At 43.6% G+C, this 25,249-nt stretch overlaps 1 protein-coding gene across 4 annotated transcripts in view; it reads left to right on the forward strand.

Moving 5' to 3' along the window:
- LOC311580043 ((E2-independent) E3 ubiquitin-conjugating enzyme FATS) overlaps positions 1-25,249 on the forward strand; it is a 240,395-nt gene that overhangs the window by 103,118 nt on the left and 112,028 nt on the right. For 2 of the 4 annotated variants that reach the window (XM_084751211.1, XM_084751212.1), the window contains exon 2: positions 12,288-12,356. The exons of the other annotated variants lie outside the window; for them this stretch is intronic. The gene's annotated coding sequence lies outside the window, so the exon portion shown is untranslated. The remainder of the gene's footprint in view (positions 1-12,287; positions 12,357-25,249) is intronic. 4 annotated transcript variants of the gene reach the window in all.

The raw sequence follows: 25,249 nt of genomic DNA on the forward strand, positions 1-25,249 counted from the left end.
CCTATTTAAAATTAGGGAAGGCTTGCTTATTTTATTTTAAAAATAACATTTTCTGGACAGTGGGAACCATATAGATAAAAGGGAAATATTCTCTTTGCTATGTGGCTTTGCTCTAAGAACAAACTGAAGATGGTCAGGGGAACCCCAGGGTGACTGTACCGAAATGGGGTTCCAACGGCGAGGAGCAAATTGTATACATTGAAAAACTGGAATCTTCATACAGTGCAGCCTCCCCAGCTGGTAGGCATGGGGAAAAATAAGAAAAGGACTCAGACTTTAATGTAAAAAAAAATTTTTTTTTTCAGTGCTGGGGATTTAACTCAGGGCCTTGCATATTCTAGGCAAGTGCCCTACCACTGAGCCATGTCCCCAGGCGGGACCAGGACTCTAAAAGGCCAAATGCTGTGCAGTTCTCCAAGGTGTCTAACTTTATACTACCCACTATAAATAATGAGACGTAGTTTGCTCTTGAGGGTCTGAGTCTAGCAGAATTTCCACCAAGCATCGTGAGTTTGACTAATGTTAGCAAGTGCTTAGAAACACATTCCCGACTGACTCGCTTACTGAGCGGAACGGCTCCAGGTAAAGTCCTAGGAAATGTCCTGAGTGGGGCCTGCTGGAGTGCATATCCCCAAAGTTCACTCTCTCAGTGTGGCAGTATTGGTCCACAGAGCCTAGAGGAATGTATTGGGGGTGGGTGTTGGGGGGGGGGTGGAGGGACCTCCAGGATGAATCTTTGCCTTTCTCACTGATGAGTCCCCACAAGAGCAGGCTGCTGTGAGAAAAGGCGCCCCCCATCCCCATGTTTTCTCCAGGAACACGAGTCTGCTCTCTCCACCCTCTGTCAAAGGCTGAAGCAGCACAGTGCTCTTACCTGCACCATGCCCTGGCATGCCCCAGCCTCAGCAAATGTTTCTGTTCTTTCTGAATATCCTAGACTTGGATATTCTGTGATAACAAAATAAAGTGTATCAAAATCCCCTAAGGACAAGGAAAGGCTCTCGGTTGGTTGGTTTGAAATTTTTGGTAGTGTTTGTTGCCAATGGCATTTGTGTGTGTGTGTGTGTGTGTGTGTGTGTGTGTGTGTGTGTGTGTGTGTATGCATATATGCCCATGTGTGTATGTGTGTACATGTGTATATGGGTATACTTAGGCATGTGTGAAGGGCAGAGGTTGACATTAGGTATTTTCCTCAATCCCTTTCCTACCTAGTTTTCCTTAAACAGGATCTCTCATTGAACTGGATCTTGCTGCTTTGGCTAGAGTTGTTGGCCAGTGAGCGACCAGTTCCACTGTTTCCATCTCCTAGTGGTGAGGTTATGGTACATGTCAACATGCCTGGATTTTTCATGAGGGCTGGGGATCCGAACTCAGGACCTCATGATCCCATAGAAACTACTCTCCCTGCTGAGGCATCGGGCATCTCTGCAGCCCATAGTCGGGTTTCTAAGCCACCAGCACTGGTTAGACACGGCAGAGATGCTCCAAAGTCCCTGGTTTCATCTCAGATCATCTTACCAACACAAACCAGTAACAGCTATTGTGAGAGGCTCTTTCTGGCCCTGCGGCAGCAGGCAGGAGAGGAAGAAGGTTCTAGAAGGTAAGAATGGTCCTGCAGCCATGCTGAAGCAGTGGCCTTTCCAGCTCCTTTCAGATCTGTGCTCAGTGGCAAGTTGAGCAGCACAGTAAGAGGCACGGTGTAAGCACTTGACCTTTGGGTTGACTGAGAAGTGATGGACTGGGAAAAGTGAGTGTCATCTACAGAAAGGAAACTGAATGCCTGTAGAAGAGAGACACCCTCCCCGACAAACCATTGGCTGCTGAAAGGTTCTGGAACGGAGAGAATCAATGCCCTCAGGTGTCCAGTGGTGAAGCCCACAAAGCCAGAGGCTATTGTTTCAAGCTCATGTTCACACAGATGGCCTTGGTAGGCTATAAAATAAAATTAGAAGACACGAGCAGGGGGAAAGGGACTTGTGGGGAGGGCACTTGGCAGAGTGGGAGTGGAGAGAACTCAAAATGCATTTTATACTTGTCTGATAATGTTAAGGAAGAAAGTTTAACAAAGAAAAGAGCTGTGTGGGCCCCGATGGGACAAACCCCATCCCCAGCCCCCACCCACCCCGTGGGTCCTGCGAGGGGGCCAATTCTAATGGGGCCTGAGGAAATCAGGGATAATGCCCTCACAGTGCTTATTGTAAACATTCCAGAGAGCAAATAGTCAGGAGTGACCCTTCTAATGTGAGGAATGGCAGGGTGACCCTTCCAATATAAGCAGTAACAGGGTGGGGCACCGACCTTGGGGAGACAGTGGTTATAAACACCTGTTGTCAAGTGTTGTCCTCTCAGCCAAAGGACCATGACCATCCGTGTCTACATCTGATAGTCTGTCATGTCGGGGCCTGTGGGCTAGTGGCATTCCCTACCAGAAGGTGTGGGTGGGAGCAGTTCTCAGACCCTCTCCAGCATCTGGCCATTTCTCTCATGCCATTGGCATGCAATTCTACTCTATTTGTACATGGCCTCCTGGTGCCTGTGATGGATCAGAGCAGGCTGTGGAAGACTACAGGGAGGAGCGCCATCTCTGCAGCCACGGGGAAGCCATCATCCACGCTGCATGCAGGCCTTCTAACATGGCTGCTAACCCCTTATTCACGCTCTGTGAGTAAGCCCAACAAACGTGCTGCTTCCCAGGGAGAACTGTGGTGGAACTGAACTTTGGTTAGCCATTAGGATACTGGGGGTGGGACAGACCATCACACCTTCCCCAGGAAAGGAATTTTTTTTGCCACAGTAGCCCATCCAGGTGTGCCAGAGAATGCTGGCCAGTTCAGCCAGTGCAGGCTTTTTTTTTTTTTTTAAAGGAAACCTTTTTATATAAATTACTAAGTGTGAGCATTCTAGCTCAAAGGGGTGAACTTCAATGATGTGGAAAAGCCACATATTCCAAGTTCCATTTTCTTAGTAATTCACATGATGAGGTCAGGGCCCTTCAGAGTCTCTAGTGGTACATTGCCCTTATATTGTCCAAGTGGCCTGGTGTGATTCACCCACATTCCCCCATCACTGCCAGGGGTAAACCAAGCTGGGTCCTGGAGACCTGAGGTGTACGAGCAGCCCTTCCTATTGGTTGTGGGAAGAAGAGAGAAGAGGTGAGTACCAGTCAGCATGTGTGTGTGTGTGTGCCATATAAGTGACATATATAATATTGAGGGCCATGGAGTAGGCCCCACACCCCAGGTTCAGGCACAATATTACTTTTTTTTTTAAATCAGTTTTATCAAATACCTGACAAAGTGATTCAAGAATTCATATTGATTCAAAGTTGGGAAGGATTGCCAATTCAATTATCAAAGGGGAAAGGCATAACAATGACACATCTGTGGTGGCAGGATGTGTGACTAGCACCCCTCACATCTTGGTGGATCAGGAAGCAGAGAACAGGAGAATGCCAGCCTTTATGTAGCTTTTTCCTTTTCCCTTTGAGTTTACTCCAGGTCCCCAGTGAAGGAAATGTGCCACCTACCGTCAGGATTTTTTGTTTGTTTGTTTGTTTGTTTTTTGTTTTTTTCCAGACGGTGTCTCTCTGTGTAGCCTTGGATGTCCTGGACTCTTTGTAGACCAGGTTGGCCTCAAGCTCATAAAGATCCACCTGCCTCTGCCTCCCGAGTGCTGGGATTAAAGGCGTGTGCCACCACGCCCGGCTGCCACCTACAGTCAGGATGGGTCTTCCCTCTTCACTTTCCTCTGACAACACCTGTAAAGATATATTCAGTGGTGTGTCACCTGTGGTTCTGAATCCTTGGGACTTCACAACAAAGACTGGCTATCTTGTATGGAAAAGGCCCAGGAAATGCCTGCTGAGGATACCTGGAGGGTCTTGAGGGACCAGTAGCACTCACTGGCTGGGCTGAGGAAGGAGAGAGAGAAAGAACATATAGGAGAAGGGGGGAGGGCGTGGCATGCAGCCAAGCTGCAGGGTTTTACAGCTCTGTGGGGGAGGGGGAAAGTCTCAAGGGATGCACCTGCCCAAGTAGGTAGAGATAGGATCACAAGATGTCTTATATGACACACGTTGGGGGTCGGATTTCATCTTGAAGACAGTGAGAGCCACAGCAGGACTTTTAAGGGAGGGAGAGGGAGCTGATAGGGTTCAAGTTTCTGGCTCAGAAAGATGCTCACCCACTGAGGCTGGAGGTTGGTGTTGTCTTTCCAGTATGGAGCTGGAAGGGTAGGCAATACACATGTGAGGTGACAGCAGCCAGGCTTGGGGTATTTGTAGTTAGTATGAATGTCTAGATGGAATAGAGCCATGGGAAGGCGAGAAGGCAGCTAGTAGGTGCATTCCTATAAGGAAGATGAGGAGGGTGGACATCTGATGTTAGCACAAGTGAGGAGGGATGCCAGCCGCCTGGGGACAGCTGAGAGGGGCTACCTATGTGACCTCTTAAGCTGACACGCATATATAGAGAGGACAGAGCCTGGGATTCTTTGTTTCTTGACACAGGGACTTGCTGTATACCTCAGGCTGACCTTGGACTCACGACTCTTCTGCCTCAGCCTCCTGAGGGCTATGATTACAAGGATGAGCCAGAATACCTGGCTGTATTTTTGTTTTATTTTGTTTTGTTTTTGTGGTGCTGGGGATTGAACTAGGATCTGTGTGCACTAGGCAAGATGCTACTACTGAGCTACAGCCCTGGTTCCTCCCAAGTCTCTTTAAAAAGAAAAACCTATGGATGTATGTATTTATGTTGGAAGGTCAGGGGATAACTCTCAGGAGTGGATTCTATCCTTCTGCCATATGTGGCCTGAGGACTGAATTCAACATTCAACTTATCGGGAGCACTTGCAAGGACCTTTATCCTACCAGCCCCATCCCAAGCACCTGCCTTTTATAGACAATTTGGAACGAGAGAGAGAGAGAGAGAGAGAGAGAGAGAGAGAGAGAGAGAGAGGAGAGAGAGAAAGAGACGGAGACAGAGACAGAGACACACACAGGAAGAGAGGAGGGGAGGAGAAGGAAGAGGAGAAGGAAGGAGAAGAAGAGGAAGAGAAACAGAAAGAGACGTGCCGAGCAGTGAAAAGGAATTGACTGAAGCTCCAAGCGTTATCCTGGATGAATCTCAAAACACCAGAGCATCAAAAGGGAGGCCTAACAGGATGCGATAGAGTAACAGGCTAGGCGATGCCTGCTATCTCTAAGAGCTGTGCACATGGTAGGGCCATGGGATCGTAAACATGAACTCTGGGTAGGGTTCTCTCAGGGGAGGATATACCTAGGGAAAGGATCAGGTGTTTATATTTCGGTAACATCTTTTGCCCAGGCCAGGTGAAGTGTCTGTATACTTCCATATGCATCATACTCTCACATGTCTTAAATCCTGCATGATTTCATCTTCTTTTGCACTGGATATCCCTAGGGACCCCTGCATGCCAGGCAAGCCTTTCACCACTAGCACTCCCTTTTGCTCTTTATTACGAGACAGAATCTTGCTAAGTCGCCCAGGGTAGCCTTGAATTCACTCTGTGGGCCTGCCGCAGCCTCCTGGGTTGCTGGGGTTATAGGCCTTCATCACCAAGTCCAGCTGATTTTCAACAATGTCGTAACAATTTCATCACCTGAGGCTATTACTTGAACATATCTCCTGGAAGTAGCCTCTTCCTCTGTGCAGAGCCCTCAGAGATGCCCCCAGATGTAACAGTACTGCCTGCCACTTGGGCTCAAGGGTGTGGGTCCCCCTTGGGTTATTTAGGGTCACAGCAGGACACATAGAGTTACTGTTGGGCTTTCATCCTCCCACCTCCTTCTTTTTAGACCTCAAAGGAATAGACAGAGGTGACATTAAGGACTGAAAATCATGCTCCAACCCTCTGGGAATGAACTTGAAGAACATCCCACCCCTAAAGGGTTATTTGTTCCCTCTCACACAAGCCTGGTCCTCACGCTAGCAATAGGCTGCTGGAGCGGTGTGGCTGTGCTCGGCTGGAGTTCCACAGACTGGCTCATAAATTGAATTTCATTTTCAGAACTGGGATGAAATGAGGAAATAATTTCACATTCTATACATTTATTGAAATTATATCAAAATAAGCAATGAAGGAAAATTTCTCTTGGTAATATAATTTCAAGGATCATTTCTTGAGTTTGCCGCTAGGAAAGCGCCCACGAATGTCCAGGTTTGATAACCATGGGGAGGAACCGTCTGGGCTCTATTTTGAACTTGACGGGAGTAGATGGCATCGCACAATGGTTCCCTTTGTGGAATCTCAGCTGGCTGTTACTCCTGCTCACCCATCCTCCTCCCTTTAAATTGGTGTGTGTGTGTGTGTGTGTGTGTGTGTGTGTGTGTGTGTGTGTGTGTGTGTGTGTGTACATATTTGGAGGTCAGAGGACAACTCATAGGAGTTGTTTTTCTCCTATCATGTAAATCCCAGGGCCTTGGGGCTCGAACTCAGGTCCTCAGTCTTGGCAGCAAGTGCTTTTACCCACTGGGCTAGCGATCCTGCTGCCTTCTATCAGCTTCATTTTAAACCACATATGAAAGGATTGCTAAGTCGGTTCTCCCAGGTCCCCACTTCTTTCTCCTCCCTCCCTCTTCGCTCCTATTTCTTTCTTTCTTTTCTTCCTTCCTTTCTTTCTTTCTTCCTTCCTTCCTTTCTTTCTGGCATTTTGCATTTTGGAGACGGTCTCACTCCATGGCCCAGATTGGCCTTGAACTCATGAAAATCCTATTCTCTCGGCCTCCTGAATGCTGGAATTACAGTGTATGTCACTGTGCCTAGCTTCCTAGTTCATTTTCTATTCTGGATTTGGTGCTCAGATGCCACTACACTCGGTGTTACAGTTACCATCCCTGCTCATCCTAAACCTTCCCAAGCACATCCATTCCTTCTATAAACAAGCAAAGTGAACCTGAAGTCAGATTGCGATTTAGCGGGAGATGAAGCACACAGAGGAGTCGGGTGGAGGCCAACTCGTCCACTGCCCCAGCCCTCTTGTTCCAAGGTAAAATTCTTCCTGCAATACACACACGGCACATCTCCGGAGAAGCAGCTCCCTTTGTGTGCGTCACATTCAGATTGCCTTCCCTGAGGGAGCCGGGTGCCTATGTTGTCTCCTGATTACCTGCCACTCTCATGCCTTTCTGCCACCCAGTTTGATGCTGGTTTGCCTGTGCCACACATTCTGTGGAATATCTAGCCCAGGTTCCATCAGTGGGAAAGTCATTTGGAGCAAAAGTGTCTTTGGCTTTCATAGACACTTTCTGACACAAAAAGGGAAAGAGGAAGTTATTTTTAACTTAAAGAGTATTGTGTTGTCTCTGGAGCATTATTGGGGGAAATTGGTAGTGGGGAATGTGATGGAAGAGGAATCCATCATTGTGAAGAGAACATTAACAGGAACAATAGATCGCTAGCTTTCTTCTGTGATCACTGCATGTTTTGCATAGACTCTTATGTCTAATGAGTCATTGCAGTGTGCATGCTGCAAATACAAATGTGTATACACACATGTGCACACCCCATAGCAGCCACCAAACTAAGAGTAAATATGCAGTGATCTCAGACCCTTTATGTTCTTTCCTGTCCCCTTATTAGCAAGGTGCCCCTGTTCTTTGATAGAGCCAAAATAATGTAACATGTGCTCTGGCATCAGAATTTGCTTTACACAATGTCCAAGGTTTAACCTTATCCTAGTGTGGATCTATGTTCTAATATTCTTGTTCATGAGGTATAATATTCTACTGCGTGAGTCTATATCTGCATCTAATTCTTCTCCATCTATCTACCTATCATCTATCTGTCTGTCTGTCTGTCTTCATCATCATCATCATCATCATCATCTGCTGCTGCTGTCTGTCTATCTCTTTTTGATATTTCTCTGTTCTATTGTTGGTTAGTATTTGGCTTATTTTCACAGTTTGGATGTGTTGAAGAAAGCTGCCACAAGCAGTCCTGAGTGCATCTTCTACAGACATGTTAATCCACTTTTCTTGGATCCATGCCTGGAAGTGGATGGCTGATCCTAGAGCAGGCATGGGGCAGGGATGGACAAGGTCTGGCTACTTCTCAAAGTGGCTGCCTCGCGCTTACCTTCTCAGTTGCAGCCTCAAGAGCTGGAGCAGCTCTCGTGTCCTCTCTAAAACTGGACACTGTCCAATACTTTAACCTGAGTTCTTCTGCTCTGTTTCTTTGCTCTAGTTACACAGGAAACCGGCAGTGCTCAGCATCTGTTACTCGGCTTGCTAGATATCTCTCTGAAACTTTTTAGCCAGGCTTTAAAAGCATTCTGTCCTTTGCTTATTTATCTGCAGGCATTCTTAAGATATTCACAGCTAGAGATATATGGATTGTGGATACCCTTTCCCCACCTATGGCTTGAATTTTCCTTTCTTAATGGTGCCTTTTGATGAATATGGTTTTGATTTTTTCTGAAGTCCAATTTATCTTTTAAAGCTTATGCTTTCTTTTGTATTCTTTAAAAGAGATCTATAGCTGCCCCCAAAGCGATGGCAATATTCTCTTTTGCTTTCTTCTGGAGTATTAGTGTCTGACCTTTCTTCTGCGGGCCTATCACATTTCTGGAATTGATTCATGTTGACGATGTGAGGCAGGGTCAAGGTGTCTTCCCACCTCCCAGGTAGATGTCCATTTGACCCACAACAATTGATTGAAGATATCTGCTTCTACCCACTGCTCTGTGATGGTATGCTAAGTGTCTTATGTGTTTTCTGTTATTTAATTCTCACAATAACTTAAAAAGTGGGACTGGCAAGTTTCATTGGGTAAAGGCATTTGCTGCCAAGTATGATGACTCAAGTTCAATCCCTGGGTCACACGGGTAGAAGGAGAGAACTGACTCCTGAAAGTTGACCTCTGACTTCCACATGTACACCATGGCACCTGTGTGCCCCCTGAAAAGAAATGAACGAATGAACGAATAAATTAACTTAACTTAAATATAGATACTGAGTTTTTCTCCATTATACTCACATGAAAACAGGCTTAGAGGCTGAGTAACGTGTCCTGCTGGTGTGGCAGGACTTCAAGTCTTCCTCCTCCATCCCTAGTCTCTGTTGAGACACACTGCTGCTACACTTCTTGCCGACCTGTAAGTTTTGTGACCAACAGAGAGGAAGAGGCTAATAGGAAACATCTTCAGCCTGCAGGGCATTGGGATGGCATTGCCTTTTCAAAGGGTGTCGTACCATCCGTGGTTTGCAGCCTAGGCTCACTCTGGCCTCAGATCACACCAGACCCACTCCTTCCCTCCCTTCCCCTCCCTCTCCCTCTCCCTACCCCCCTCCTCTTTCATCTATCTATCTATCTATCCATCTATCATCTATGTCTCTCTTTCCTTCCTCCATCTTTTCCCTCTCACCTAGCTTTTTTTTTTTTTTTAAGATCATTGCTCAATATGTACCCTGAAGAACAGCCATCACTGGGTTTAACAGCTTAGCAGGTGTAGTTGGGCTCCACCTCGGCAGACAGGCACTGGGATGAGGACCACTTCCCAAGTGCTCCTCTGCTGCCAGGAAGATACAGTGTTTGCTCAGATGTGGTGGTCATAAGGAGATGCTGGACCATTATAGAGGAAAGAGTCACATATGGATCCTATTATTGCTGCACCCAGTTACCCTGAGAATTTGAGGAAAGATAAAAACTCCCCACAAATCTAATGAATATTTGAACATCAGCTGTCTGTTTCTAGGTACTGGAAAAATAATAGTGTGTTAAAGAGGTGGAGACCCTTGCTGTCAAGGGCCTCATGGACGAAGGGACATATTTAAGAGTTCTTCCAAGCAAGTTGACCTGAAACTACACAGGCAAGTAATGTTATATAAACTGGACAAGTTCTATTTAGGAATATTTATCTATCTATTATCTATCTATCTATCTATCTATCTATCTATCTATCTATCATCTGTCTATCATCAATCATCTACCTATGTACGTATGTGCAATAACAGTGAAAAAAGAGGCCACAAATCAAAAGGAGACCAGGAAGGAATATATAGGAAGGTTTGGGGAAGAGAAGTGAAGGGAGAAATGTTGTAATTATAATCTCAAGAACAAAAAAATCAATCAACTTTAATGACCCATTTCCCTCACCCCAAATGGCCCACTACCAAGGGGCATCTTGGTTCTTCTTTACTCTAGCCATAGGGAGCCTTCTAGACCTTTAACTACTTCTAGTAAAAAAATTCTTCTCTAAGTCCAGATTGGAAGGCAAAAGGGAGCATCTGGCAGTGCCTTGGAAACTCTTACCTCAGCATTGCTACCATCAACACATGGACATGTAGCTGTCATGGCTGCTCTGCAGACCCTTTCAAGCTCAAATGCAGCAAGACCACGTGGCTCTCCTTAGTAATAAGGAAGCCAGTTCTGGACTTATTCCTGTATGATGGTTCATTTTAAGTTTCAGATTTACCCTCCATGGGAATCACTGGGAAAATGAGTCTCAGTGAAGTGTTGCCTAGACAGGTTGGCCTGATCGAGCCTGTCTTCGGGGATGGTCTTGATTGAATTACTTTGTGTGGGCAGAACCAGACTGGATGCAAGCATCACCATGCCATGGTTTGGGAGGCCTCGACTGTGTAAAAGCAGAGAAACTAGCTGAACACTGAGCTTGCATGTGTTTACTCTCTCTCTCTGCTCCTGACTGTACCTGTGACTAGCTGCCTTGACTTCCCTGCAACAGTGGACTCTAATCTAGAATTGTAAGGCAAATAAACCATTTTTTCCCCTAAGCTTATTTTCATCAGGGTATTTTTTTTCACAGCAACAGAAAGGAAGTTAGGATATCATGTGAACTGCTCCCTAGTGTGCCCCCTCTTTTTGAGATATTATATAAAATGACTACAGCTGCAGTTGAGAGCTTCAGACAAGGACTTAGAGTAATTGTGCTGTGCCCAGAATCTTATGTTTTTTGTTTTGTTTTGTTTTGTTTCTTTTTGGTTTGCTGGGATACAGCAGATTTCATCTAACAATGTCATTTTCATTATATTTATTAATTCTTTTTTTTTTTTGCCTGAAAATGTGTCGTTGTCCGCATCTTCCCCATATAGTACTTTATACTATGAATTCTGTTCCAGGGCACATTTCTGAGACAGCTAGCTTGTGAAAGATTGTCTTAGAGGAAAAGCGGGTAAATAGAGCCTAGAACATTGCTCAGGAAACTTCTAATGCTTAATGTCATCATCCATGGTACCCAGAGAGGTGGGCAGAATCCACATGGAGGTGGCTTGCATTGCTCGTTACTAAGCATTTGTTAATCTTCAGGCCCCAATGCATGCTCTACAAACATTCTCTCTGACCTTGGGGTGATTTTTTGAAGGAGATTTAATTATTCCTCTTTTGCTAGGGATAATGGCATACTCTACATTTTACATGCGGTATATAAAGAGCAGAGACTTAGGTCCCAAACCACCTGGTTCTAAGGATGACTTGTCTTCCGTTTTCCTATCTCAACCTGATACCCTGAGGAGAAAGAACAGAGGAAAGGCACATTACTTCAGGTTGAAGGGTAGCAGTGGCACTGGAACTTGTTTTAATTAAAATGTTTAAACATTTAAGACCAGCGTAGGCTCACAAGAAGTTTTAAGAACTGATAGGCAAAGATCCCGTGTACTATTTATCCCCCATACCCCTGCCACAAACATAGCATCTTACAAAGAGACAGAGCAGTTTCATAACCTGCATATGAGCATGGATATAGTCAGGGCAGAATATTCTGATAAAAAATAGTGCCCCCTACTGACCTTATAAACTCATGCAATGTAGACCCCCTCCTCTTGTTCCTATGCTCCCAACCTTACGTGAGCACCTCTCTTTTCCATGTTAAGAATGTTAGGAGGGTGAAATCATAGAGCCCATAGCCCTGGGAGTAGCTTCTACCCCCAGCAGCATTCTTCAGGAATTCATCTGGGTTGTGGTGTAGCGACTTCTTGTTTTATTGCAAGGTGGGTTCCACTATTGGATCCACCACGGTTTGTCTGCCAACACATTGCAGGACATCTGGGATGCTTCAAGCTTTCTGCCATTGCAAATTAAGGTGCTGTAAACACTCAGACGTAGGCCTTTTGTGCACTTGGGTCTTTATGCCTATGACAAAAGTATCTAGGAGTATAATTTTCAACCACACATACTTTATGTGTTTCATAAGATTTAAGTGCTACATTCTTTTGAGCAACTGTAAATGCTATTGAATATATTTTGGCCTTGAGTTCTTTCCAATATATAAAAATAGAATTAGTTTTTGTATGCTTATTTTTATCTTACAGCATTATTGAATTCACTCATTAGTTCTGGGAAATACTTTGTGAGCCCATGGGAAGTCATGACATCCTAAGGTAGGGATCTCTTCTTCCTCGACCTCTTCCTCCCTTCCTGTGCTGGGGATCAAAACAAGGACTTATGTGTACGCATCCCATCACCAAGTCACACCGTCATCCCATCACCAAGTCACACCGTCATCCCATCACCAAGTCAAGTCACACCGTCATCCCATCACCAAGTCACACCGTCATCCCATCACCAAGTCACACCTCATCCCTTTGGTTTTCTTGCCCTATCACATTGGTAAGAAATTCCCACATTGTCTTGAATAAGGATGGTGTTTATTCCTAATCAGGAAACGTTCAGTCTTTCATTATGCATAATGTTACTCATAGGTTGTTTTAAGCATTTTGTATATTTTTCTGATAGAAGCGGGTTTTTTTGTTGTTGTTTGTTTTGTTTTGTTTTGTTTGTTTGTTTTTGTTTTTTGCAAGGGGGACGTTTAATTTGTGGAATAGTCTTTCTCTCTAATGATTGGATAATGAGATTATTTTTAGCCTTAACTATAGTAGGTTACACTGAGTTTTTAATATGGGCCTATAGCCTGTGTTTCTTTTATAAGCCCAGCTTGGTCACAAATGTATTTTTAACATATTACTGAATTCCATTTGCTAGCAATTTCTGAAGACACATTTTGCTGTACTCATCAGAGATGGAGATGTAGCGTTCTGACTTATGTATCTTTTGGTTTGGGTGTTTTAGGGTAGTGATAGTATATTAAGAAAATGGGGAGAGGTATGTTCTACCATTTTGATGGAATTATGTAGAATTGGTTTAAGGGGTTTTTTTTATGTTTAGTAGAGTTTTTCAGTGAGATCACTAGGCATGGAGATATTTGTTTAAAACAGTTTTAAATTATGAACTTTAAAATTTCCTTGAATATACAGGTGTATCCAATTATGTAATTGACATTGAGTGAGTGGTGGTGATACGATTTGCTTCTGATATTCTCTAGTTGTCTTTTGGCATTTGTTGGATGGAAAGGTATGCTGCATGCTTGTAGAAATGTGGTTCTAACATTTGTTGGGTCTGTGAGCACACAACACCTTGTTGTTGATTTTTATACTCTTGCTTCTTTTTCTTCCCTATTTTCAGAAGCTTGTCAGTGTCGCCGCTATATTCAAAATACCTGCTCTTCAAAATATCAGCAGTTTTTAAAATCGAAATAAGTTTTTTTATAGGCTGCAATAGTTGGATCACCCTTTATAATACATTCCGCCAAAATCTAACTTTTAATTTGTGCATTTAGGCTATTTATATTGAATATAATCATTCATCTATAAGGGCTTAAATTAAGTATCTTTTCTGTCCTCTCTGCTTTTTATTTATTTTATTTTGAAATATGTGTATGTTTGTGTGTGTATGTGTGTGTGTGTGTGTGTGTATGTTTGTGTGTGTGTGTGTATGTTTGTGTGTGTGTGTATGTTTGTGTGTGTGTGTGTGTGTGTGTGTATGTATGTTTGTGTGTGTGTGTATGTTTGTGTGTGTGTATGTGTGTGTGTGTGTGTGTGTGTGATGTTGGGGGAGTACAGACATGTGAGCATATGTGCCTGAGGAGGCCAAAACTATAGTATATCCTATAGTTGGAGTTACAAGTAGTTTTGAGACACCTGACATGTGTGTCGGGGACCACACTGAAGTCCTTGGAATGGCAGCAAGCACTCTTAACCACCGAGTCATCTTTGCTAATCCTATTTTTAATTTTTTTTCATTCAAGTCAATTACTTGAACATTTTAAAACAACACCACTATACCTAAGTGTTCTTGACTTACTTTATACAGCTTTATGATTATCCTAGGTGTCAGTATATTCATACTGATGCCACCATTTTACGCCCCCTCTTGTTTATAGTATACTAGCTTTAAATGTTTCTATATACATTTAAACCTCATCAGATGACACTACTATTCTTTCTTAATCAAATACAATTCACAGACGTCAAGAGGAGAAAGGGGTCATTGCTTTCAGTGAGACTGACACTTCAGTCTCTTCCTGCACTCTTGAGTTCTTGCTGTCACCAGCTCTTCTACTACCTAGGCTTTCTCTTAGGGCTAGTCTGATGGTCACAGATTATTTTAGTTTTACTTTATTTCTCTTATAATAAGAATACCTTTATGTCATTTTAATTTCTGAGTGACATTTTTTATTGAGTTTGATAGTCTGGATTTGGCAATTCTTTTCGTTGGGAAACTTGTTACCTTGTGGCTGCCAGGACTTTGGTCAGAACTCACTAACATAAAAGTGCCTTTCTCCCATAGATGAGACACATTTCACCTACTGCCTTTAAGATTCTTTCTTTCTTTCTTTCTTTCTTTCTTTCTTTCTTTCTTTCTTTCTTTCTTTGTCTTTAGCTTTCAGAAGTTTAATTATGATGCTTTTGTTATGGTTTTTGTTTTGTCTTTTGCTTATTATCATTGGATTCCTCCCAAATTTTATACTGTAGGTTTCTGTCTCATGTAACATTTGAAGTGCTTCCAGTCTTTACTTCTTTAAGTATTTTTTCTCAACTTTCCATCATCTAGATCAACATTGCTATGTGTAATGGATATTTTATTAGAATCTCATAGATCTTGAACCATTGTTAAAGGTTTTTGTTTTGTTTTGTTTTGTTTTACATTTTTTCTCTTTCTGATGTTCAGTTTGGATAATTCCAATTGTTCTATATTCTTCATTACTGACTCCTTCCTCTGTTCCCTCTCCTCTGAGTTTTGGTTTTATTATTTTATCTTTCGAGTCTAATATTTTTCTTTTGCTCTTCTTGTTTCAGTTTCTTTGATAAGACACTCTATTTCCTTCCTAAGCCTCTTTCCCATTTACTTAAAGTGTGCTTGGTATTGATTGTCAGAATGTTTATATCATGGAGACTTCAACAAATTTTTCAGATAATTTCCATGTATTTCTTCTCACTTCCATGATGGCTGGCATTTACTGACTGTTTGTCTTTTTTCCCTTTAGTTTGCAGTTGGTTCTTGTAATGACCACTGACTTTTTCAATTAAAAACCTATGTATTTTCACCTTGGTATGAAATGCTAAGTCTTATTTAACCCTCCTTTCTGAAATTGACTTCTTCATACAGTGTTTTTGTCTGGAAAAAGTGGGGTGCAACCTTATATCTGCCAGGGGTAGGTAGAAGTCCAGGCTTTCGACTTGGGTTCTGTTGTTCCTAAGAGGGCTCTTTATTATGGCTAGGCCGTAGGAGTGGTCAGATCTCTGCCCATTGGACATCCTCTGATCCTCCCCTGGCTGAAATAGCTTGTTGCTTTAGCTTATATTTCCACAACACTGGAGCGTGGTGACCTTGTTACTTCTAGCACATATGAAAGTTTTAAATCTCCAGAGGGGAAGAGAGGGGTATCTCATTCATGCTTAGAGACAGCGGAAGTGCTCTCACTCATGCTTGAGGCGGCCACACTGATGACACAGGTGAAAACTCTAGTTCTCTGCTCAGCCTGGCTTTCTGCTATACTGTGCTACTAGCAGGATGAGCAGGAGACAGCGCCATCCTCCAGGGCAGTGGAGATGTACTTGTCCTTTCAAAGCCTCCTGCCTAGTTAGTGTGAATCCCTTTTGATCACTGGGCTAGAGAGTAGGCTTTGGGGGACTTTAAAAATAATCTTCACACTTCAGCATTTTCAGGCTACTGTTTGTACAGCTCCAGGTCTGAGATACAGGGGACAAAAGGCAAAACCAGGGACATTATCACTGTCCCATTCCATGGGTCTTCTAGCTTGTCCACTTTCTTCTTTCATTTTTGAGTCTCTTTGTGCTTGGCGTGCACATGTGCACACACACGCGTCTGTGTGTGTGTGTGTGTGTGTGTGTGTGTGTGTGTGTGTGTGATATAGTATATTTGTATTATGTATTATCTACATTATATAAATATATAATGCACACATAACACACACATATACATGAAATATAATCTGTGTGATGCATAGATTATATTTTGTAGGGAATAAAAAGCATCCCTTTGCATCTCCAGGGGCCCAAAACAATGGGTCCTTTAAAAATATGTCTTTTAAGTCTCTTATTTTTCTCTTCCTTTGATGTATTTGTTAAATACACTTTACTGAAACATGCTTTCTTATTTAAGAGGACAAGAACCCAACACAGAAAGCCCAGTGAGTTTTCACCAATGAGCATAGATGTGTGGCATGGTCTGGATAGGAAATGACCCGTACAGGCTCATGTCTTGGAACATTAAGTCTCCACCTGGTGGCACAGTTTTGGAAGCTGGTTTCTAACTGGAGGATGTCAGGCCTTGACGCTCATAGGTTTGCCCCCTTTCCTGTTCTGTGGTTTTTTGTTTTTGTTTTTTTGTTTTGTTTTGTTTTGTTTTGTTTTATCTACCCAGGTGTGAGGAAGCAGCCTCACACACCTGCATCCACAGCCACAAGCTGCTCCTGTCATCATGTCCTTTCTGTGATGGCTGAACCCCCAAACCATGAGCCAAAACAAACCTTTCTCCCTGTAAGTTGCTTCTTGCCAGGTATTTGGTCACAGGGACAAGACAGATAACCAAGGCACACTGGCAACACAGCCATTCTTCTCAGCCATCAGACCTCACAGTTATGCAACGCCCATAGACTCCCCGAAACCAGTCCACCCTAAGGCAGCTACTACTCCATGCTCCTGCCGTCCACCCTGGAGGGAGGGGGAGGGGCATCCAGTGTTGAGTGACGTTGGGTCAGCCCAACATCTTAATCTTAATATTTTCAAAGAATGGATTTGCCAATGAGAGAAATGGAGAGAGGTCAATATTCAAATAAGGTGAGAATTTTCCTTAAATGTCGTGTGAGCCTCTGCCTCCAAACTTCACAACCATCTTGGGATCTTGGGCAATAGACAGAGATGAGCCTTGAAATAGCTGTAGCATAAGTGGTCAGAATAAACAAGTAATTTATAAAAATTTCTTTTCCGTGACTCTTAAAAGGGAAGCTTCCGGTTTTCATGTCCCAAAGACACTTTTCAAAGACATAACACAGAAGTAGTAGGAAAAATTAACTAAGATTATGGGAGACTTATTGATCAAGAGCAGTGGGGTAATGTGGCCCCATCATGGCCTCCTCATTAGATACACTGAGCTGCAGTGAAAGGGAGGTTTTCCTTGCCTCTCCCGGCCTCTGACAGTTACGAGGATGCCCATGCTCAAGTCTCTAGCAGGCACAGGTGAAGAGCTTGCCTGAGGCCCAGATACATTGTACGCGATACCCTGTGTGTCCAACAGTTGATACAGGGCATTGTGTGGCAAACAGTGACAAGGAATACTGTAGATGGCCAGCACGGTTCTTTTTCACATATTCATATTCTGAGATGTATTAGATACAAAGATTGGCACTCGCAACAGGAGGGACAACTGAATTCAGTTTGATGTCTCCCAGGACTTCTCAGGGACAGAGATCTGCCATTAGGGGAGAGACAGTTACAGACAAGGGACACAGCATAGGAGTGAAGTGTTAGGCATAGCCTCCTAGGCAAGGTGTCCCTTATTATTTTTTTTGAAGCATAGTACCCATAGATCAACATTTATTTCTTTTAGAAATGATGGTCATGTTTAAAAAAGCCATTGTGTCCACACCAGGAATAGGAAATCCACCTTAAAAGTTGGTGTTAGCATCCTTTACCGCACATCTGTGCTGACCAAGAGGGAAAATCACCAGCTGTGCGTGGGTCCCCACCCCACTGGTGGTGCGTGCTGGAGATCAATAGGCCAGGCAGGGCCGCCACGCCACTGGGCTGGAATGGGTTTCAGACTTACTCTTTCAAATGTGAATTATGCAATTATTCACTCACCTCAGGAAAAATCAATGCTGTCCTGGCACTGCCTGGTCGCTTTATAGTTCCCTCCTCCCTGACATCATCATTCTTTATTCCCCTTCAGATAATCTTTCCCAGAGCTCCACTGACCAAGCAGAGACTCCGGGTGTCACACTTTCTGTTATGTGTTTTAGCAGAAAGGAAAACAATCCCCTAGCATGAGCCTCCTGGCTGGAGAATGTGTCTTGTGGTATGTTTCTGATGTGCTGATGTGTTCTCAAGGGTTGACCCTGATGAAAGGACGGGGGTGGGGGTGCCTATGACCACGCTGAGGTAGGGAGGATGTCCAGGTATCAGAGGTAGGGACAGAGTGGACTGGGTATGATCCAAAGTCACAGCTGATAGTTTGCCCAAGACACACACAGCCACACACCATTTCAAAGCTGCAAAGATATTACATAAGTCACCTCTGGGCATCTCTAGGGCCAGAAAATTTTAATTGAGCCTGATGACTTCTTGAACTTGCTATGGATTTGTTGAAAATACTTAAAAATTGGAAGATTTATCAAAATATGCCGGCTGAGAGTTTCATTTAACATTTTATTTTAGATTTATAATTATTTCATGTGTGTTAGTGTCATGTATGTATGTATGTATGTATATGTATCACATGCATGCCTGGTACCTGTGGAGGTCAGAATTGAGTTCTGGTTTCCCTGGACCTGGAATTACAGTGGTAGCCACAATCTAGGTGCTGGGAACAGAACCCACGTCCTCTGCAAAAGCAGCAAATGTTCTCTCAATCACTGTGCAATCTCCCCAACCCCAAGAGAATTTCTCTTTAAAAAAAACCAGAAGGTGTGAAATTTTTGCTGGATTTTTGCTGAATTGAGCTGAGTCAGCTGAGTTGAGAAGCACCACCCCTATTCACGGGCCTGGTCCAGTTTGCCATGGCTCCTGCTGCTGCCTGCCTTTCATATCTGTGGCACCTCCTTGCTGGTGACTTGTCTTCTTGTCATCCTGGCACATGGTCTCCGCAAAGTGACAACCAGGAAGCTCCAGTCAGGAGCACACTGAGTCCTTCAAGGAAGGTCAAGTGGCTACCCGTTTTCAGACTGTTCTTTCTACTTTTATTTGAGAAAGTACTTGGCTGAAAGTAATGACACTGCTAATGAAAATTGATTTTTTTCTTTCCAACAGTTTATTTTCCAGGGAGCAAACACAGGGGAACAGGTAAGCATAGGTGTTAATGGAGATAGCAGGGCTATGCAAAAGATGAGTCTGACCACCATGGGGAAAACATACTAACTTCCCATCTTAGTGGCGAGCCCATGACTTGGGCTGATCTCCAGCTTCTGTAAGGTCAGACTGGTAGTGGCAAAGAGGAGCCGTCATTCTCTTGCTCTTGGCCCCTTGGTACCCGTGCCCACAGCAACACAGCTCTCCTCTCTTTGAATTACAGGAAAATTTCAATTATCTACCTTTCCTCTCCAAATGTCAGCCGCCGAGTACCTAATAACGCCCTGTATTTGTCGGTGCTTAAGACACGCCAGGTCTGGTGTTAAGTTCTTTATCTGAAAGGACTCGCTGCTTCTCCCACTAACCCTCGCAGGCAGGCACATCAATCAATCCATTTTTTCAGATGATAGAACAGAGCTGGAGAGATGCTCCGCTATCTGTCAGAAGTCAGCTGGCAAGGTGGGGAGGAGTTAAAGACCAGCCCTGTTCACGTCTCAGCAGTGTAGCATGTGAGCGGCTTGACTTTCTTAAATCCACTTTGTGGAGTCACACACATGACACATCACGGCGGAAATTAATATATGTGTACGTTTTTTATTGCTTGTGAGGTTGTTGGCACAAATCATGTCTGTGGAATTTATGGGTGGTGTAAAAAGTGTTCAAGGGCAATTAGAAACCAATTGGTTATTTTGTTTCTCCTTTGGGGCTCTCAAAATAACCAGTATCATACATGGCCAGAATAAGGTGGGGGTGGGGACAGGGGACTGGGAAGAGAGAAGGGAGGGGAAACTGCAGTTGTGACTAAATACACACACACACACACACACACACACACACACACACACACACACACACACACACTACTGGGCATATGTAACTAAGGATCTCAAGACAAGTCTTGTCTGGAATTATGTCTTGTAAGTGAAGCTGATGGTCACAAGGATTTGTACATTTTAAAGATTTATTTTAACTTTATGTCTATGGGTTTTGCCTACTTGTATATATGTCCACCATGAGGGTGCCTGATGTCTACAGAGGTCAGAGATGGGTAAGATACCCTGAAGTTGGGGTTGTAGGTGATTAGGATTTGCCGTGTGGGAGCTGGGGGTCATACCTAGGCCTCTGTAAGAGCAGTGAGTGTTGTTAACCACTGAGCCATCTCTCTAGCCCCAGGAACATGCATTTCAGGGTTTAATAATCAGTGTGGAATTTTCCTCCTACAATGCTCTGCTGTTTACATCTGAGCCAATAGCTCACAACTCAACCTGGGATTTCATAGGGGTGTGTGTGTGTGTGTGTGTGTGTGTGTGTGTGTTGTGTGAATGTGTATATGGAGTGGGCACATGTACACCCTTGTGCTTGTGTGAAAGTATACATGTGTGGTAAGAGTCTGCTTATTGTACTTGTGGGAATTTGAATATATGTTCACACTTGTGGTATGTGTGCACGTGTGTGGTATAAGTATGCATACTGTGCTTGAGTGGGTGCACACTTGCATGTGGTGTGTGAGTGTGCACATGGTGTTTGTGTATGTGTGCTTGCACTTATGCGTGTAAACTTGTGTGTCGGCATGCTGTGGTCATGGAGAGTGTGAGGCTACACGTTGACTAAGATACAGGACAGATGACTCATCTTGTCATTCTTTTTCATATTGAGGTGCAGGTCACCCAGCATCATATTAAGCAGTTTGTTGTGCAGTGTTGTGCACCCACTTCTTCTGTCTAGATCCAGAAGAGTCTCACTACCCCCAAAGAAAGCCTTGCATCCATAAGCAGTTATCTCTGATCTGCCAGTCCCTGAAAATGATGAGCCCACCTCCTTCTCCTGGAATTCTCCTATTCTGGGTGCCCTGTCTAAGGGGCATCCGACTTACTGGGTTTGGCAGCAGTCTCTAGTATCCTGTTTTTGGGGTCCACACACAGTGTGGCATGTAGTACTTCCTTCCTTTTTTGTGCTTAACTGGTATTCCCTTGCACATAGGCACAGCGGCTTGTTTACCCATCGTCACTTGCAGAATGTCGGTTGGTTCCCCTTTTTGGACTGTGTGCACAGTGCTGGTAAGCATGCTTTCGTGTGAGTGTTTCAAGACTTTAAACTCTTTAGGGAGCTTCCAAGCTGTCACACTACCTTATATTTCATCTGTAATATGTAGGGCTCCCATCCCCCATCCTACCAACACTCACTACACTGTCTCAGTAAACAGCCCAACAGGAGTAAAGTGGTGTCTCATTGTGTGTGTTCGCTTTTATACTGTAGTATTTCAGGCTGGCCCTTAAACTCACAATGATCCCTCTGCCTCCACTTCCCCAGTTCTCAGATTATGTGCATACACCACCAGATCCAGCTTCACTGTGGTCTTCATGTATGTTATAAGTCTTTGTCAGTAGCTGTACAGAAGCTGACTTCCTGTATCTAAGTCAGCTTGCTAACCATTGTATTGTTGAGGTGGGAAAGATCTTTACTCATTCTGCATAGTAACCCATAATACTCCCAACCTGTATGTTGTCCTTTTTCTCTTGACGTGTTCTGATATACAAACCCTGCTCTGTCATGTTGCTCTATTGCTTTGTAGCTCTCTAACTGTTAAACAGCTCTGGGTATCTTCTCAATATTCACCATCTTATTGAAGGTCTTATTCACTTCCGTAAGGTGTTAATTCTGATAGAGTTGTAAGAGGTACTTTTATACTTCAGATTTTAATATTTTTACTCCAGTCTATTTGCTCAGTTTATAATTTTGCATATAATGCCATTTGTTATAGCCTGCTCGTTACTTCATAGTCCAATTATTATTCTTTTGTAAACTCTCGAGGCTCAAGTGTCAGCCAGTGTTGCTTATGTGCTCTTCTGAGCTGAGGTGGAGTCTGAGGCAGAGCACCAGCTTAATGGATGTTCAAGGCCCTGAGATCAGTTTCCAGCGTGACAAACAAAGAAGTCGATGAACAGACACTTCTGTTATTCCAAATTCTCCTTTCACATTTTTACTTTTTTATTGTTAAGCATTTAAAATGTAACAGTGAGTGTGGCTTTAAATGGACGACAAGGGACCGGAGAAATGACTCAGTGGTTAAGAACACTAGGTAAGGGCCCAGGTTCGAATCCCAGCTCTCACACGACAGCTCACAAACACCTATAACTCCATTTCCAGGGAGTCTGAGGTGCTCTTCTGACCTCTGCAGGCCCTAGGCACACACGTGGTGCACAGACACACATGCAGGCAAAACATACACATAAAATGAAAATTAAAAATAAATAAATTTAGACTATGGCGTGATCTTGTTCCTAAACACACCACTATCTCCTATGTTGCTCTGTTTTCTGACCTGAGATCTTTCTTTTATAATCTAAATTCTTAAAAAGGCTCTCTTTTGAATTTCCCTAACTGTCTGTCTCTTCCTGGGTTAGACCCACATCGTTTTACTTAGTACCACTCTGAAGTAAGCTTTGGTATGTGGAGTAGCCATCACCTACTCTCTCTGTTCATCTTTAAAATAACCCTGACTCTTCACATACGTTCTCTTTCCCATCCACACTCACAGGTCAGATCATCAATTTATGGACCAAATCCAGAATTATATAAATTAATCCGGGCAGAATGAACTCCTATCAGTCTTCTTGGCATCCAGGAACATGTCACACCTCCCCCATTTCAGTTCTTTCCCTTTCTCTGGTATCATTTGCCACACTTCAACTATAGGCCGTGCACATTTCGTTATAGACGTGTTTTCAGATATGCTGGCATTTTGTCTCTAGCGTTTTTGTTTACTGCTGTTCTTCACAGTTATTGCCCTTTGTAGGTTGCTTTGACTCTAGCTCAATGGCTCCCACTCTCTTGTTAATTTTTTTAAAACGTATGCATATTGGGTATATTCCCACATATGTGTAGGTGCCCATAGAGGCCAGAACAGGGCCTCAGATTGTCTGGATTTGGAGTTATAGGCATTTTGTGAGATTCCTGCGTTGGGAATTGAACCAGGGTCCTGTGAAAGAGCTGCAAGCTCCCTCAGCTGCTGAGCATCTCTCCAGTCCACCTCTCCTTCTCGGATCTCACTATGCTGCCAGCTCTCTTGGCCTTACTTCCTGCTTCTTACATCTTGTTTGGTTTTTCATGATTTACTGCACTGAGTCTCACAGTTTGTGGTGAGTTTCCCCCTAAATCCAGAAATCATATAGCATATTTAATAAGTTCGTGGTGAAAAAAATTAACTCATAGAATTTTAGAATGTGTTGCTTTTAGAAATTTTATCTATTTCATAGAAGTCACCAAAAAAAAAAAACCCATATTTATTTTGCTTTATTTTCAATTTTTTTCAGATTTTAATGTTTGGACATTTTGTTAGTATTCTAGTTATGGGGTGGATTTACTTCTACACTATTTATCCTGTGTGCGTAGAAGAGATGAAAATGCAAGATATGTGCATTTATTCACATCACCTTGAATTTTAAATAAGAACAGTAGCTGGAGGTGACTGCTTTGAATGAAATCTTTGTTTTTTCATAAAATATGACTGAAGGGACTCCCACGAGCAATTAAAAATCCTTTCATAGTACACACACACACACACACACACACACACACACACACACACACCTACATATACCAGTATCAGTCTCTCTACTGCAGAATAAGACCCTGGAAAGGATGTGTGATTCCATTCACAGCAGGTCTGTTTTCCCTGCTAAATGCACTATTCCTAACTAAATTAGGATTTCTTAGTATTCCCATATGAAGAGCACTTCCCAAGGGCCCCCACAAGCCACCAGGGTGGAAAGGTTCCTGTACACTGTTCTGTCTCAGTTCCTGGGCTACAGGGACCTCCTCCAGGCTTGTACTCCCTGGAACCCTGGAGGTTTAATCAACTTCAAAGCTAATTTAGCTCCAGGCTCAGCTTTCTGTAGTAAAGAGTCTCTTGCCCATCAGCAAGGACCAGTTCCTGGCTGTGGCTCAGCTGGCGCGGTGCCTCCCACCATCGTATTAAATATTTCATAATGCTTTGGCTGTGGGTTCCCCCACATAGTTAGCAGATGTCTTTGCCTTTAGTTACTCTGGGGGTAAAATTCTTTAAGTCTAGAATAAGCAGGGGCCAAAGGTGAGGGTCCCAGTATGGACTTCCAGATATAGCTTCTTAGGTTTAAATTTCACCCCTTTCCTTGGGGGCTAGAGCAGCTGGAACCATTTATTTGCGTCTCTGAGCCACAGCTTCCTAAAATGTCAAACACTTAAATTAGAAAAGAAGACGAGGACCTATGCCCACAGGTGCCAAGTGTACACTTCTTGGAGATGCCAGGACAGAAATGCCACAACAGCAAGGGGACTGGGACTTAGCCAAACTCATATTTGGAACCTTCCAGATATTAGAGATCAGGGTGATGGCAAGGCTGGCTCCTTCCAAAGTCCAGGAATCTGCGTCAGGCCTCCTTCCAGCTTCTGGTGGTTTCTAAGTGATCTTTAGGGTTCCTTGTCTTCTAGAAACATCACCTCATCTCTACTCGTATCATTTGGGTTTTGAGGAAGAGACTTATGTAGCCCAGGCTGGCCTCAAACTCATTAGCTAGGCAAGAATGACTTTTAATAAGCTCAAATGTCCTAATCACCCGGCCTCTGTCTTCTGAGTGCTGGGTTTATGGGTGTGTACCACCATGCCTGGATTATACAGTGCTGGCAATCAAACTAAGGGCTTTGTGCTGGACAGCCATTCCACCAACCGAGCCACGTCTCCAGCCCTATCTGCCTGGATCTCCACTTGACATTTTCCTTGTGTGTGTTTCTGCCTCCAGTTTTTCACTTATACGCTAGTCAGATTAGGAACCATCCTGCCCTAAGACCTCATTTTAACTTATGACTTCAAAGGTCCCCTCACCACATGGGGGGCTGCGGATAGTATTTGAACTTAGGGATTTTGAGGAAAC

This window comes from Acomys minous (assembly GCF_964271855.1).
Source record: "Acomys minous genome assembly, chromosome: 2".
In the NCBI taxonomy this organism is placed as follows: Eukaryota; Metazoa; Chordata; class Mammalia; order Rodentia; family Muridae; genus Acomys; species Acomys minous.